The 17,841-nt window shown below is 47.7% G+C and overlaps 1 protein-coding gene across 1 annotated transcript in view; it reads left to right on the top strand.

Moving 5' to 3' along the window:
* MAEL (maelstrom spermatogenic transposon silencer) overlaps window positions 1–17,841 on the top strand; it is a 1,183,486-nt gene that overhangs the window by 431,350 nt on the left and 734,295 nt on the right. The window lies entirely within an intron of this gene.

Here is a 17,841-nt window from a genome sequence, read left to right as displayed (position 1 = left end):
GACACCAGGGCAGAGGGTGTGCAGATGCAAAGTGCTGTGGTAGACAGGAGCTTGGTGCGAGAAGTCAAGACCCAGAAGATGCAGAAGGGCCAAGGACACCAATACAGCACCTGTGAGATTAACAGAGGAGGGAAGGAAAGTCTTAAGGGGCTTCTGTAATTCGAGAGGATACTGCACAGGGAGAGCGGGAGGCTATTACTAAAGAGGGATCCCTCAGAGGAAGAGTGACAACCCCTGCTGTTTAGCTATGTTTTGCACACAAGGGGTTGATGCCAGAGGAGCGAAGTGGTCTAGAGCGTATTTAGTGAGATAAAGTTGAAGATGGTGTGGTCCCGTTAGCCTTTTTCCCACTCTTACATGTGTTTTGCCATGTGTATTTCTACTGTTTGTGTGATCATGGGCTCTGGAGGACACTGCTCCATGAACCCCACTTTTATGTGTTACACAGCACCTTCAGTGCAGTGACACAGGGTTGTCTGAGACTTCGCACTGACTCCATTTTTCTGGGGCTGACTACTGTCCCCTAGAAAATGGGTAAAGTTGCCATTTACTTTACATAGTCATTTAAAACTACAGACCCAGTACACCCCATCGTACATGGAGTACTGGAAAGGATTAACTCCTATCCCTTTTTGTCTGTGCCTCTCTGAGCTTTGTTTTGCTCTTTTAACATTTAGACTTGGCTGGTGGCAGTGGTATCTGCCCTAACGTTTCTACCGCGATTATACTATATAAATGTGGTACAGTTCCAGGCTATTATATTAGCCTCGAACATAAACCTGCTTGACCAAATACTTTCTTTTGGCTCCGGTCGGGTTTATTCGCCATTTCTTTTGGCTCCGGTCGGGTTTATTCGCCATTTCTTTTTGTTAAAGTCCTTCTTGTGTTTTACTTTGCGTGGCAAACCAGGTTTGCTGCCTTTGTTCAGTCTTTTGGCAGGTTTCTCTCAAGAAGCCCTCCTTCTGGCGGCTGGGTGTCTAGGTGGGCTGAATGTGAGGGAGGGGTGTAGTCACCCCCGGCACAGGGTATCCTTGGAAACTCAAGTCACACTTTGCCATGATTGGCTGAGGTGGTTGTCCGGGCCGGACAACCCCCCTGCTGTGTGATTGACAGCCAGGCTGTGCGAATGGGGGATTTTCGCATAGAAAACCCAGGACTCTTCGGCTGGAAGTCAGTCGCCACTGGAACTGCAAGGAACCGAAGAGAAGCGGAGAAGACTGCTGCTGCAACTAGAGTCCCGGTGGAGCCCTGCTGCAGTCCTGAGCTATCTACCCTTCAACGACGAGAAGATCCAGTCTGAAGGAGTCTTCCCTTGAGCCTGGTGGGATCAACCAGCTCATCTTCCACAGGCAGAGGATCCTCTTCTTGGTCGAAATCGCTGCACACAGGTGTAGTGGTCCGGATAGCCACTCCTGTTTTTAAGGAGCGCACCTTTTATTCACTGTTGCTTTTGCTGCTGCTGACTTCATCCATGGGTTGTGCAGATCGCTCCAGACGTCGTCTTTGTCTCCACGACTGAAGTCACAGGACCCATGAGTCTGCAGGAACTACCAGGAACTGCCGTAGCACCAGCTCTTTACTTTGACTAAGGTACTGTGTACGGCCTCAAGGAACTGGGGTGAACCCCTTTCTCCTCACTCCAGGCTTGTCCTCTTCCTTCGCTCTTATAACTTTTGCTTCCTCTTTTGACAATATCTAAGTACTCCTGGCAATCTCGAATCGTGAACTGTACTTACCGTGTGATCCTCAACAGGAACCCTGTTCCACTTGACACTGGCGCAGGCCTATTGACTTTTATTCACTTGTAGGAAAGTGTCCTGATTCTTTCTGCCTTGACAAAAGTATTGCCTATGATTTTTATCCCCAACTCTTGTGTTGATTCATGTGCTAAGTGTGGTTTAACTCCGGTAACATTTCTTCCCGTGGGTACGCGTATTTTTAGTAAGACTGAACTGTCATTACCGACAGTGTTCGTATCTGTACCCCCGGTAACGTCTTTGTTTCACAACACCGGTCTGTCAAATCCAAAGGTACTTATCTTGAATTGTGCTGCCCAAAGTGAACTGGTTGTGTAGAGTATTTTAAGTGTGATTTTAAATTAATAGAAGTGAAGTGTTTTATGAACAGATGGTCTAGAAATGTACTTTTACTTTTTAAACCAAAACCCTTGAGTCAGTGTTTGCTTGAGTCACAGTAATCGTAGTCCTTTGTGTAATCTCTACTACTGCTCATTTGCTCTTGATGTCTGGCTGCTCCGCTACTGCTACCACTTTAACAGTGTAGTACAGGCTTGTATTACCACTTGTAGTATTAATCTTGTGTGTAGTGGTCCCTAAGGGCGCTGCACAGGATTCTGCCCAGTCAGTCTTGTGTTTGATGCAGAGGGCTTTGAATTTAATCCCTGCAGCAACCAGGAGCAAGTGAAGACTTTTTAGTGCAGGAGAGATGCGGTCCCTGGACTTGAGGCCAAGGATGAGTATTGCTACCTTATCTGGATTAACTGAAGGTCGTAGAGCGCAGATTCAGGAGGAGTTTGTTAAAGTAGTTGAGTCTTGAGAGAACCAGGGCTTGAGCCACATTTAGCCTCTGAGGGAAAGTGAGAAAAGGTAGAATTCCTTTGAAAAGGAAGGACTGATAGTTGGACTTCTTGACAATGTCCAGTGTGTGAGGGAGGAAGGAGAGAGGGGGGTTGAAGATGGCTTCAAGGTTTCTGGCTTCAGTTGAAGGTGTTTGGGGGGGGGGGGTGGGGGGGGGAAGGAAGCCCAAGGAGGAGGGCCACAGTATTGTCTTGCTTCTTCTCGGCCACATGGGGAGGGCGGGGGGGGGGGACACTTGCACTTAAGTTTCCCAGGCACCCTGGCAAAACAGGTTATTGGACTCAGACAGGCAAGAAATTGCACATAGGCTGGTTGTTATAATAAAACAAATGGCTTGTTACTGGCCCTTTAGCCACACAATATATGAATGTGTACTTATCATACATAAAAAACAATTGGATATATAGAATTATAGATATAAGTAACTTCACCGTTTAAGTCGGACACCATTTTAGCCATTCCGACACTTAGTCCCTCAGCAGGTAGGCGAAGAGATCACTCGTGCTAATGGTGTTTGAGGCGGAGCGTCTTCCCTCAGCGAGACTTCATCACCCAGGGGTCCAAATTCTAACTAACAATGCCACTCAATGCCCTCTCGTTATGGGGGCATATCTCCGCCCTTCTCAGTTGTCTGCCCTCGGCCGAAGGGCAGATCACAACTCGAAGGGACAGTGTGGGGGAGAAGTCAGTGGAAAAACCCAGTGCCTCTCTCCTTGCATTCATTCCCAGAACCCCTTATTCACCTGCAGGACGCTCTGACTCCCTCCCCATATTTGCCCTTCAGTGGACAATACAATAACTATTCTCCACAGCAAGTCCACTCAGCTATACTACTTGGGTCTTTACATGAGCTTGCTCTACCTTCGCTACGGAAATGCTTGTTTATTATCCGATGCCCACGGAGACGCAGACTTTATTACAGTGATGGGAGATTAGTGTTCAAAATAGCTCCGCAATGACGCCATGTTTTAACTCGCATCTGGCACACGCATTACACGCCACCCCTTGGACAATCAACTACCATAACCTGATGTGTGTGAAGGGGACACCCAAAACCTTCTAATCATTCTCCATAAATTGAGAATACATGAAGCACAACAACAAAAAGAAATTGCTACCATAGCAATACCAAAAAGCCAAATCAATGTGGAACGCAGTGCTTCAGGAATCCACGAAAACAAGTTTTCCCACCAATACCCATCATGATCTTGTCCAACCCGGGCAACTATATCCTTATACCCTTAATCTGTTTTTCAATAGACATGGAATGGTCACCCAGGTTGAAACACATTGTTTCAAAAAGTCAATAGCTGCTCTATTCAGCAGAATAGCTTTTTTAGAGTTTCTATTAGCTAGCAGCAGTTCAGTCAAATTTTGTGACGTTTCATTACCCCTTTTAACCATTAAACAGGCTAATTTAACCATATTTGTATGACCCCCTGCAGCTAAACCCCAAATCCGAATAATGGCTAATGCAAACGCGTCTGCTTCTGAAAGCAAATGCACTTCAGAATTGCAGTCTGGCGCTAAAGCATTATACGAAGCAGCACGTGCAACACATCCAATAATAGGTTTTAAAGGACGCATCCTTCAACCAAGACGAGTCGAAGCACACTGGCCACCTGAAGTATTAGCAGGGATGTAGTTATAAGTGAAGTAACCAGAAGGAAGTTTTACATGACTCGGGTGACTAGCGTAGAAATAGTAAAATTACAAATCATATTGTTTGAAAAATCAATACAAACATTGATAAATCCCGTACACAACCGTTGTTCAAATTCAGTCCCTTTCTCATTCGCGTTCATTTTTAGTTGACGTTTGTCAATGTTGGAAGGATCACCAGTTATTTGATAGCAAAGGTCAGCAGGAGCGATGTCAAGTTATATACCCTAGAACTTGTAATTGCAACCAAGAAACTTACTGTTGGGCAGCCGTTGTTGTAACCCTGAATCAAGCCTAATTACCTTTTTATGTAATAGTGCTTCAATGCCTGTGGACTGTAGTGCGCTCTATAAATCCAAATAAATGTTTCTCAATTTGTGAACCGTATCCGCACAGAACCTACAGTATTCATACACCGAAAAAAAAAATCCGGAAATCCGATTGCTTAGCTAAGGAATCATTATGAGGACTCTGAATAACTCCTTCAAACCCAGGGTAGCAGTTGGAATCACCCCAAGGCATGTCACAATCGAATCCGCTGAGCTATGAACATCAGTCCAGCAGAAATGCGAAATGTTCAAAACTTGCCAGGCCAGATAGCCCACACATTGTCTGGTTGCCAGATCAACGCTGAATAACCATGATGCGAAAAGGATGTCGAAATTCCAGAAGGTCAAAAAAAGGACTTTATTTTGCTGCCCCGCTGTTTCTTAACACAGCAAGAAAGGCTGCAACAGACACATCCTCAGGTGTAAAACTGTTAGGAGGAGCATACGTGTTCATCCCTATCCTACGTTCCACTTGGAGAATAGACATCTGCCACATCCCCCAACATGTACCCGGACCCTCCCGAATGGACTCCGTGCCACACACAGGCACTTGGCATACTCTGGATCTAGAAGTCGGAATTCAAAAACAAGATATCAGTTGAGTACATCACTCATGTAAATGACATTTGTCAGCAGGGATGAGTCCATTTCCTTTTGCCTGGTTCCATGACAAGCTGCTCATCCATCCCCAGCTGCAATTACATCTGCCGGTACGGGTGGACCAGTAGGTTTATCGACCCCTACTTTGGCACCTGCAACCATCGCATCTGATGAGCCAAAACCCTTGTCCCCATGAACTGCTATACCTTGCGTGGATCTCCTTTTCCATGGGTAATTCACAGGAACTAGTATCAATTGGGCAACTCTATCTCCTTTATGTATCGGTAGCATATTCTCACCACTATTCAGGAGAATAATCTTGATCACACCTTGGTAATTGGCATCCACAATACCCTTTAGGGCCAAATATCTCGGGGCAATTAATCCCATATGTGTAGATGGAATTTGTACTCCAACTCCTGTATCAATCACCTCTTGGTTCAAGTCAAATTTCCTCCTTTGCATGCAAATCCATCCCAGCAGACTCTGGAGTGGCCCGATAAGGGGCCAATGCACCAGGGGATACTTCCCAATACATCAGTTTCAATGGCTCAATTTGGTTTGTAAGGCTGGCGTTAACATGCACATCAATGGAGTGTCACCGTTCACAATGGGACGGGTATTTAGAATTTGAACAGTTTCAAATATGTTCTCGCCAACCCTTCAAAGTACCATCACCTATTTTGCGCAATTTTTCTTTCAATAAAACCATATGCTTCCGGATAAGGACATGAAAAATCCATTTGATTCCTTTTTCTTGACCATAATCTAGAACCATTTTCGCTTTGAAGTGGGATCCGTTATCACTTTGGATTTGCAAAGTGACACCCTACTGTACAGCCACTTGGCCCAACAATTTAATTGTATTCAATGGGGTAGCTCTTTTGCATGGCAATACCATCAGGTAGCCAGAATGTGTTTTCAATAGTGCACGCATAGACATCCCTTACCAGTGAGCATAGTAACCAATATAATTGATCTGCCAAATCTGTCTAAGTACTTTAACACGTTTCAATGAACCATGAATTATGTGTGGAATAGATCAGTGTTTCTGATGACACGCAGGGCATTGTAAGATTGTTTTCACAATTTCTAACGGAATGCTAATTCCCCTGTCTTGTGCCCACCTGATGGCCTTCACTCCGAGATGTTCACTCTTCTGGTGGGCCCATTTGGCAATTCCCTCAATCATCCTCCTCAGCCCTTGTTTCCATGACTGCAGTCTTTGAATGTTCGTCTGCAACAGAATTGAACCAGTGTTCTAATGAATCTGTTGCGCAATGTGCATAAACGTGATTTGCAGTTGTACCCATCAACAGTTCAGCAATGTGTGGCCATACTTATTTTCCCCACACCTCCTTAGCATGAATTTTCCATCCATTCTTTTTCCAAGTTGGCAGCCACACTACCAACCCTTTTGTAACAAAGCATGAATCTGTATAAATATGACAACTTCCAGGCATTTCTTCCTTCAACGCCTGATACACAGCAAATAGCTCTGCAAATTGGCTACTCTTCCCTTTCTCTGAGGTGGTGAACACCTTTTTTCAGTTTCAAATTGTACGCCACCACCTTCCAATGTCGTTCAATTCCTACATATTTAGCTGCACCATCAGTAAACCAGGCATGCTCAACTTGTTAATTTGATCATTCCCCATGTGGGATCCCCCATTTCACTGGAGATTCCTCAACAATACTCTCCCTCTGGCTCAACGTCCATCAACGGGACAGCTGCCTCTTCTACATGCAATTTTGCCACGCCACCCTTTCCCGGCTTTGCACGATCTGGAATGTTCACTTTCATTTAATGATACTAGCCTCCTGTGCGTGACCATTGCTGTGTCTCTTTGGGGAACTCGGTACCCATTGCATAATTGGTATTTCGGGTCGGATCAGTATTTTGTGGCTCGCTGTCATTTGTTCCATAGCTGAACGACCAGTAGCATGCTAGCAATTGCTTCTCAAAGGGGTATATCTGTCACCAGCATCAGGCAACTTTCTACTCCAAAACCCCAATGGCACTAGTTTCCTGTCCTGGTTCTGCAATTGGCTCAAGTTGGCATAGCCGTCCTGTGTGTATATGTTCAGCTCCACCGCACCATCCCTTAATGGCCATAAATGAAGCACTTTCTGAATGGTGGTTTTAGCCAATTTAAATGCGGTTTCTTGTTCCTCACCCCATTCAAAATTAAACTTTTTACGCGTCGCTTTGTATAGGGGTGCCAGAATGTGACCCAAATGTGGAGTATGCCGTCTCCAAAATCCAAACATCCCAATGAACTGTTGTGCTTGTTTCTTGGTCCTCGGAGTTGAAAACTCAAGGATTTTCTGTTTCGCTTTTGGCACCATCTGTGTCCATTATGCCATTGGATACCCAGGAAAATCACCGTTTCAGCTGGACCTTGGGTTTTAGCATCATTAATTTCCCATCCTTTGCGCATTCCTTCTCTAATGAGATTAAAGTGTAATCATACTCTGTTCATCTTTGCCTTGAATCAATGTCATCAATACAATGCATAGTCTGTTCATCCGGTTGGCTTGGGATTTTATCCAATGTTCTGCCACCAGCCGGTGACAGATTGTTGGACTATGCATGTAGCCCATTGGTAAAAGATTGACCATATACTGTCTCCCATTCCATGAAAATGCAAACTGCTCTTGGCATTCAACCGCATTCGGTACGGTGAAGGAGTTTTTTGTACATTTTCCAACATAGTTCCCTCATCCAGTACTAGCGGAGGAGTATATTTACTCAACTCGTGATAATCAAATGTTATTCTGAAGCTACTGTCTGGTTTTTTTTGACGGGCCAGATCGGATTGTTCCAAGCTTGGTTACAGAACACAACACACCTTTAATGGTTTCCGAAATTTCCTTTTTCCCCCCAGGAATTCGATATTGTTTCTTGGACACGTTTCGTGGCTATTGGAACCTGCACCAGGGGCATTCTCAATTCTCTAGCAATTACAGGTGTAAAAGTGAACGCAGTCACCCCAAATTGGTACATTTTACCCCCAATCCGAGGGTCACTCCTTCCAAAATGTCAAATCAAATATAATATTCAGCAAGGGGAATAATCAATACTTGATATCTTTTTGTGATCAATTTTCATGTCCATTTCTGTTTGGACGGCTGAGGGTTCCTTACCTCCCAAACCCGTATTCATTAAATGTTTCCGTGTATCAGAGGCCTCTGCCCGGGTATCAATTAAGGCTCGAACCTCCTTACTCCTACATCCTGACCCCTTGCCTCCATACTTGAGGGACAAACCGTCCTTGGGGATGGGACGGAGCACTTTATTCAAAAAGCATACAAAATTGAAAATGTTTGGCTGTCCTTTTATGCGGGGTACCGCATGCGGCCGTAACCCCGCCCTCTGAGCTCTGCCCCGCGCATCGTCCTTCAGTCCTTTTCTCTGCGTGGTCGGGACTGGATGCACTTGCATCTTCTGGAGTTTTTGTTCCCGTTGTCCTCTCCTGCTCTGGCTCTGCAGTCGCTTAGTCCACAGTCTATGCCGGAGTGTCTGGTATTTGTCCTGTTCTTCGTGCGAACGTCGCTTGGCTAGGGCGGATCTCCATTCTCTCTGCTTGGAGTGTCTTGGGCTGGACTGCCGCTGGGATTTGTGCGATTACTGCAATTCCCTCTTCATCCGGGCACTCTCCTTAGGTGGGAGGACGTTTTTCAGCACATTCCTCCGCCTCATCTTTAGCTTTTCATCGAAAGACGCCCGGTAAGTTCCTTGCCGGGGAACTCCTTTCCAGGGTCTTCTCGGTTTCTCTAGTAGCTCTACCACCAGGATTTTTCCTGAGGTGCCTCGCAGGCGTAATAGGCATACCAGCGTTTTCTCTGAGGGGTCCCACGATGAATCTGCTAAGACTGGAGCACGTTCTGAGGTTCACCTGTTGGGTGCTTAACGTTGGCCCAGTTCGTCTGAGGCTTTGGACACCAGGGTTCGCTCCAAGGTCTGTTTCTGGAGCTTTCTGTATCAAGTCATGGCTTGAGGCCCCTCACGAGGGAACTATACATACCGGGATGAAACCAGAGGTTCCTCTTCTTGAGGCTAAGGTCTGTACCAACAGAACAGAGACCTGCTCCTAAGGTCTGTTCTGTAAGGGTCATTGCTGTTAGGCAGAATTATATGCAGTACCCTTTGGTAACACTACACACAATTAGGCCTACAAGTGACAGTACAATTTCATCTTTGGTACAAAGTTATTCTACAGTTATAGTGGTAGCAGTAGCGGAGCAACCAGACTTATCTCAAGAGTAAATGAGCAGTACAAGATAGTTACACAAAGGACAGCAATTACTATGATTCAGGCAAACACTGACTCAAGTTTTCTAAGTAAAACAATATTTCTGATGTTTGTTAATCTGCTTAGAATCACATGCTGTGTATAGGTCCGACATCCAGTGGTCACTGCGGAGTATTGCAGTGTTTTTCGTAGTCGAAAAGGACGTCGACAAGGCGTGTCTGTACCGCTATCCCTATAGTGACGTGCGTTGTACCCACAATCCCTCACGCGTCGAGGTCCCTCAGATTGTTTTTTTTCCGCCCAGTTACTGGTCGCCTTTATGCAGAGCTCCTCGAGAGACATTGCCAAGTCATTCCTTCGACCTTTGGTCGTTTATTATTAATAACATAGATCCCACCCTCGACGCAGAGCTGTTTCTCCGCTGAGCAAGATCTTTGACGGAAGGATGAGCGGAGGAGATCCTTCGGCGCTGCCGAACACGTGGCCTGGCCTCGCCGGCCTTACACAGTAGGGAGAGTGGGGTTGTGCGTCCTTTCTTTTCTCTTTGAGAATGACTTTCTCTTTTCCCTTCCCTCTCTTCCGAGGTCGTAAGCACACTTCTGGCCCTCAGCTATGGAGAGGACGCTCTTTAGGTTTTGCCCGCTTTGCAAGGGTAAATATACCTGGAAAGACCAGCACAAACGGTGCAACCGTTGCTTGCCCCTCGATCACAAGGACGGCTGTGCGGCCTGTAAGTTACTGAAGCCCAAAACGTTAAAGGACCGCAAGGTCAAAAGGTGGGCGGCCTGCGCCATGTCTAGGCCTGACTCCTCGCCCGCTGCCGCCGAATGTGATGAGGACAGTGATTACACGGCCCCCGTAACGGGGGTTGTAGCCCTCTCAAGGGAGCGTTCACGCTCCTCGTCCGTCCCCGACAAGCCCGGTTTGCGCCCAGCTTATGGGGATGATCACCCTGGCGACAAGGATGCACACACAGCACAAAAACACATACCCCGGCACTCTTTCGTCGAAGACTAAGGCAGCCATAGCGCCAACAGGGGCGTCGGGTCCACCGCCGTCTTCTGCCGACCGTAAGGGTCGTCAGCCCTCCCCGCCACTGCTTCCGCGACAGGCGTCCGGGCATTCTAAAGATAAGGGCGCTAACACCAAATCCTCCGGCGACGCGCCTCGTAAGAGTGCTCACGTTACCAGTAAGGACTCGGCGTTACCTAGCGCGACGGCGACCGATCCCTCGGCAGAGAGAATGATCGCCGAAAGCCTCGCGAGTATATCTACTAAAGACGCCCAGAGACGGACGGCGAGCGATACGCCGAAAACCACGCACAAGGCCAAAGAAACACCGAAGGCGCAGGAAAACAGGTCAGTACAGCTCCCGCCGTCGACGGAAAGCCCAAGCCTGCCTGAAGGCTTCTCAGAAGGCGAAGGTTGGCTTTCTTCGACGTTATGGGACAGAACCAGGCAACAGGGAGAAGAAAATCCTTTTTCATTCCCAGACCGCTCTGGCCTACCTCAGTGGACCTTAGAGAAGTTCCAGTTCTGTATGGATAAAATACAGGTTCATGGCCATCCCAGAAAATAGGGCACCCAAGAGACCAAGGGAGGCACCCCTGGAGAGTCCAATGGTTAAATACCCAAGGTTCTATAACCCCATACACGAAGACCTGGACTCTTACGACTTCACTGAGGAGGACACTCACTTCCAGCAGGAAGATGAGTTCATTAATGATGAAGACCAACAAGAAGGGTTTCATGAGGACAATAACATAGGTGAGGATGGGTACGAGGAGGACACAGGTGAGGGTGACCCAAATCCCTAGCAGTCACCAGCTAGGTCTACAGACACACCGTATAGTCATCAGGTCTACTGAAACTACACCAGTCAGGAACCCTTCGCCTGTTGATGTTCAGCCCACCTTCAATGCGCTACTGAAGAAGGCAGCAGCACATTTCGAACTCGAAACTGGGGAGGTCAGCCCAGATACTGACTTTGTGGAAAGGATTATCAAGGAAAAACCTCCCACTAGCCAAACAATTCCCATCCTCGCCTCAGTTAAAAGACGTATTACCCCCCCCCTCACTGTCCACTCCGGCACTGGTGAGGGGGGGTCAATCGGAGAATTGAGATTGTTCTCACCCTCTCAGTCAGACCCACTATATATTAGGGGTCATTCAATCCCGGACTCCTTAGTGGTGACCAACACTAGGAAGAGGGCTGCGGTCCCACTGTCTACCAGCGAGGCACCCCCAGATAAAGAGGGGAAGAAGCTTTATGCCCTGGCCAAGAGAACCACCACCTCTGCAGCATTCTCAACCAGAATTGCCAATAATACATTATTGGCAAGCTACGCAGATGCTCAATGGGGAAAGCTTAAGCAGGACATCGAAGAGGCCCTGAACCCCTTAAAACTCGACTATTGGCTACAATTAATGAAGGCTCTCTGGTCAACCAAAGCATCGTTAAGAATACACTCGATGCAGCAGAGATGGCTGGCCGTACTTTGGTACAGGGAATTTTGCTGAAGCGTCGCGTCTGGCTTCCCTCATTAATAAGCCCATTGAAGAGTCTAACCTCTTTTGGTAAGGCAGTTGACGCTCCGGAGAATGTGAAAAGAATTTGACACCATAAAGACCTTGGACCAAATCTCAAAGCCCCCTAACAGGCGGGGATTTGGTAACCAGCGCTTTTTTCATGGCCAACGCCAGCAACAAAACCAGCAACAGTATTCTGCCAACAATTACCAAGGTAATAGTGGCCAGTACAATCAGAGAGGCCAACGCCGTGGCAAGGGGAGAGGCCGGGGTTCCACCCCTAGAGGCTCCCAAGCCACCAACAACACCAAGTGACGTGAAGATTCGGGTCCCCTCCCATGCATCGCCGGTCGGGGGCCGGTTAACATCCTTTCTTCCAGCATGGGAGGGAATAACATCAGACCGCTAGGTACTATCCACCGTAGCCCGCGGCTACTGTATAGAGTTCAACAGTTCCCCAACATACAGACCCCCGAGGGGACGACGCATGACACCAGAACACCTCGCCATCCTTCTCCAAGAAGTGGATCGGCTACTGGAAAAAGGAGCTATAGAGGTCGTGCTCTATCTCAGGTAACGGAAGGTATTTATTCAGTGTACTTCCTTGTACCCAAAAAGGATCTAACCATGTGTCCTGTATTAGATCTGCGCCCAGCGAACAAGTTTGTCAAACCCCAAAAGTTTCGTATGGTGACATTACAGCAAGTGATCCCACTGCTATCACAGGGAGATTACATGACACCACTGGACATGAAAGATGCATACTTTCATATTTTAATGTTGCCAGCGCACAGAAAATACCTCGGGTTCATGATGGAGGGCAAACACTACCAGTTCAGAGTGCTACCCTTCGGCATAGCATCTGCACCAATTGTATTCACGAAAGTACTAGCAGTGGCAGCGGCCCACCTGTGCAGGTTATCCATCCCAGTATACCCTTACCTCGACGACTGGCTCATAACAGGGGATTCTTACGAGACATGCTTCTCAAACACCCAAAAGACTGTAGACCTTTTGTTCAAACTGGGCTTCTCCATCAACGAGAAGTCCAGCTTAGACCCCAGCCAAGTTCAACAATTCCTAGGGGCTGTAATTCGAACAAAGGACGGCCTCGTCTTCCCCTCCGAGAGGGTCCAAAACATGCGCAAAGCGATGTGCTTGCTAGGAATGATGGCGTTGTGTATTTATTTGGTACCTCACGCGCGCCTGCGCCCAATGCAAGAGTGGCTCAACAGCCAGTGGTGTCAGGCCAGCGGACAATGGGACGATCTAATGGTGGTCTCGCAGGCCTTGGTTCTCTCGCTGCGGTGGTGGACAAAGGAAAACCTGGTAATAGGGAAACCTTTTGCCACACCCGCAGTGGAAGCCACTCTAACCACAGACACATCCCTCACAGGATGTGGGGGCTCACCTATCCCATCAGACTGCTCACGGAGTGTGAACTCCGAGCATAGCATCCAAGCACATAAACCTACTGGAGCTACTGGCGGTGTTCAAAGCCTTCCAAGAACACCTACAAGGGAAGACGGTGATGGTCCTTACGGACAGCACCACAGCCATGTACTACATCAACAAGCAGGGGGGCACCCACTCTCCAGGACTGTCCAAGCTGTCCCAGAATATATGGAAGTGGGCTCTCAGACACATGTTCCTACTGTCACGACATGTACCAGGGGAACTCAATCTGCTAGCAGACGAGCTCAGCAGAGACTTCCCTCTGCCCTCAGAGTACGAATGGCAGTTGCAAGAAGACGACATTTTCAACATCGTCACACAATGGGGATTCCCAGAAATAGACCTGTTCGCAACTCTGGAGAACTCACAATGCCAAAGTTACGCCTCCAGATACCCCCAGAACCAGTCCAAGGGGAACGGTCTGTCGATTCCAGGGTCAGGGAGATTTGTTTATGCTTTTCCCCCCCGACTCCCCTTCTCAACCAGATCGTGCACAAGATGCACCAGGAACAAGTCACCATGATACTAGTGGCCCCTATGTGGGCCTGGCAGCCATGGCTTGCTCACTTAATGGAGATGTCCCTATCCCCCCCAGTGAAACTTCCCTGCCCGTACAACATGCTGTCACAGAACAAGGGCAGGACATTGCTTCCATGCCCTCAGACCATGAACTTAGCAGCCTGGCTCTTGAGATCATAGAGTTTGGACATCTAGAACTCCTGCAGAGATGCATGGACATCCTCAGGGAAGCTAGAAAGCCTAACACTCGTCACTGCTATTCTAGTAAGTTGAAAAGATTTGTCATCTGGTGTAGAGGGAAAAGCATCAACACGGTTGACTGCTCACCCACACAAATTGTTCTGTACCTGACCCACCTATTGGACTCAGGTCTGGTGTTCAATTCTATTAAAGTCCACCTAGCGGCACTTTCTGCATACACCACTTCCCAGCTTAAAGTGTTGTGGTGGAAAATCCCAGTTACCAAAGCCTTCATGGAGGGGGTAAAGAGAATACACCCTCCGATAGCTAACCCAGCTCCCGGATGGGACCTAAATGTGGTACTTACCAGACTCATGGGCTCGCCCTTTGAACCCATGCACAAGGCAACTCTTAAGCGCCTCACTCTTAAGACTGCTTTCCTAATAGCTATCACCTCCATTAGGAGAGTAAGTGAACTACAGGCTCTTTCAGTTCTAGACCCCTTCGTAACCGTTCACAAAGACAAGGTGGTTCTACGCACACACCCAAGGTTTGCACCGAAATTCATCTCGAAATTCTATGTGAACCAGTCAATAGAACTACCAACGTTCTTTCAAAGCCCTTCAAATCTGGGAGAAAAAAGCCTGCATACACTCGATGTGCGCAGAGCTGTCATGTTTCACATGGAAAGAACCAGACCACTGAGCAAGACTAATCAGTTCATCTCGGTGGCAGCAGGCAGAGAAGGAGATGCAGTCTCAAAGTCCAGTATATCTAGATGGATTGTTCAATGCATCACTCTGTTACACTCTTGCTAAGAGAGAACTACCCTTCAAGCCAAGAGCACATTCTACTCGAGGCACGGGGGGCATCCATAGCTTTCATTGCAAATGTTCCCCTTGAGTCCATCTGCAAGGCGGCAACCTGGAGTTCGGTGCACACCTTTACAAAACACTACTGTTTAGACGCACTCTCTAGATCTGACTCCCAGGTGGGACAGGCAGTATTAAGACATCTTTTCTCTACTGTTCCTTCTCATAACCCACCGCCAACTTCGGGTACTGCTCGCTAGTCTATGCACAGCATGTGATTCTAAGCTGATTAACAAACATCAGAAGACAATGCATTACTTACCATAAAAGCATTTCTGATGGTTGTATCTGCTTAGATTCACATGCGCCCACCCTGCCTCCCCGCTCGGATGGAAGGAAAATAGACCTCTTTCTACATCTCTTTTCTGCACTCGCGTATAGAAGGCTCCCTCAGGGCAGAAAAAATAGAGGGACCTCGACGCGTGAGGGATTGTGGGTACAACGCACATCACTATAGGGATAGTGTTACAGACACGCCTTGTCGACGTCCCCTTTTCGACTATGAAAAACAAAATGCAATACTCCGCAGTGACCACTGGATGTCGGACCTATGCACAGCATGTGAATCTAAGCAACAACCATCAGAAATGCTTTTACGGTAAGTAATGCATTGTCATATTTATTTACTTATCAGTTGTATGACAGTTCACCTTTCTAAGCAAGTAAAAAACAAAATCAAAAATGCACCACACCACTTCCCTTAAATTCTAGACAAGTTGGGCTCACAAAATGAAGTGGGAGCAAAATGGCACTCCAGCAATTTGAAAGGTAGGGAAAGACAAAGTTATCAGATATTAAGTCAAACCAACAGGTAAGTATTCTGAGCAGTTGAACGAGAGACTACAGTGAGATCAGCTTGAAAAGGCTTAGGGCCAAAGTCAATAGGTCAAGTCTTTTGCTCAAGATCACACAGTTCAGGGTAGTTTGCGGTAAAGTTTGTGGCACGGATTCCGGACGAGGTTGGTTGGTAGAAAAGGTAGTTAAAACGGAGAGGGGGCTGTAGCTGAGGCAGACGTTCCTGGTAGTTCCTGAAGCGACTGTCTGACTGGTCAGTAGGAAGACTGGAGGGTCCTGCACTACCCAGGGAAGAAACCAGCAGCAGCGCCAAACAAATAAAAGGTGCGCTCCTTAAAACCCAAGCAGGGTCCAACCTTCCTGGCTATCCGGCCCACTGTAGCTCTGTACAGCGAATTCGACCAGAGGAGGGGTCCTGGCTTGTAGTTTGGGCAAACTGGTTGGCCCCACCAGCTCAAGGCAAGAAGTTTCCTGGAGGATCTTCTGTCGTCGGATTTGGAGATTCGGACCTGCAGCAGGACTTCACCGGGCAGTTCAGTTGTGGCAGGTGTCCTCTTCTTCCAGTCCCTCGGTTCTTTCGTTCCAGTGGCGACTCAGCTCTTCCAGTCCCAGAGACCTGCTTTTTATGCAGTTTCCCCCATTCATACAGCCTGGCTGTCAATCACACAGCAGGGTGGGTGGCCTGGGAAGGCCAGTCCCCTTAGCCAATCAGACAAGAGTGCGACTTGGGTTACTACCGCAACTCATGGCAGGGGACATCCTGCCTACCTAGACTATCAGGCGCCTTAAGGAGTACTTTGCAGAAGCCCGTGAAAAGACAGCGAACAAAGGTTTGGCGCGCAGAGAAAAACGCGAGAAGGACTTTAACAAAAAGAAATGGCGAGTAAACCCAGCCGGAACCAAAATAAAATGTATTTGGTCAAGCAGGTTTATAATGGCCTAAAACATTACCACGTTATATTAGATAATTGCGGTTGGAAAGTTAGGGTAGATACCACTGCCACCGGCCAAGTCTTCATGATAATGGAGTGAAACAAAGCTCCAAGAGGTACAGACGAAAAGGATAAGAGAACCCTTTCCAATGCTCCATGTAAGATGGAGTGTACTGGCTCTGTGGTTTAAAGTGACTATATAAAGTTAATGGCAAATTTACCTGTTTCTGGGGGACAGTCAGCCCCAGAAAAATGGAGTCAGTGGGAAGTATCGAAGACAACCCTGTGTCACTGCACTGAGGGTGCTGTGTAACGTACGCAAAGTGGTGCACATGGAGTAGGAGAGGCTCCAGTGCCCAAGATCACACAAATAGTAGAAATACACATGGCAAAACACATTGAAGAGTGGGAAAGGCTCAGTCTTACCAGGTGAAACAAATTAATCCTAGAAATCCAGAAAAGCTGCTGGGGGGACTCTTTAGGTAAGGTAAATGAACCATTTGAGAATTCTCCCTAACAATTCCTCTGTGTTCTCGCGCTCATCGCAGTGATACCGGTTCTGTCCAGGGGCAAAGAGGTCGGTCATGCATCGTAACTACTGTTACCAGCTCTGCCGATGTTCCTCCCTTGGAGGCTAATGTTGGTGCCACCTCGAAGATGTCGAGCAAACATCCGAGACCCGCAGTCAGCCGAGGATCCTTGTGTCAAGGCTAAATTGTTACTTAAGGCCCCTGACCAGCCTGTGGAGACTATTGCCTCATCTGTACATGTGACGCAGTTCTCTTCAGTCATCGACAAAATGGGGGCCCACCATGGTCCACGGCGGCCATTTTGGATCTTTCCCTTCTGCCTACGTTCTCAACGGTGGGTGTTGGGAATCTTAGTTTTCCGGCTGAGCAGCCTGTTTCACCTCAGGTGGAAGGTAAAAATCTGTTGCGCCCTTCTTATGACTGGCGTGCTCGGATGCTGCTGCCGCATACCTTCTCGCTTCCTCCTACTTCTCTTCCGCTGATCTATGCGGACCCATTTGGTGGTGGGGCGTCCTGGCAACCATCCTCACTGCGTTCGTGGGGGTACGCCCCTTCTGACAGGCCTCTGCCAAACTCAGCGCCTAC

Source organism: Ambystoma mexicanum, chromosome 7p, assembly GCF_040938575.1.
Source record: "Ambystoma mexicanum isolate Mex_15411 chromosome 7p, UKY_AmexF1_1, whole genome shotgun sequence".
NCBI classification, from domain to species: Eukaryota; Metazoa; Chordata; class Amphibia; order Caudata; family Ambystomatidae; genus Ambystoma; species Ambystoma mexicanum.
This window is presented reverse-complemented; position numbering and strand designations above follow the sequence as displayed.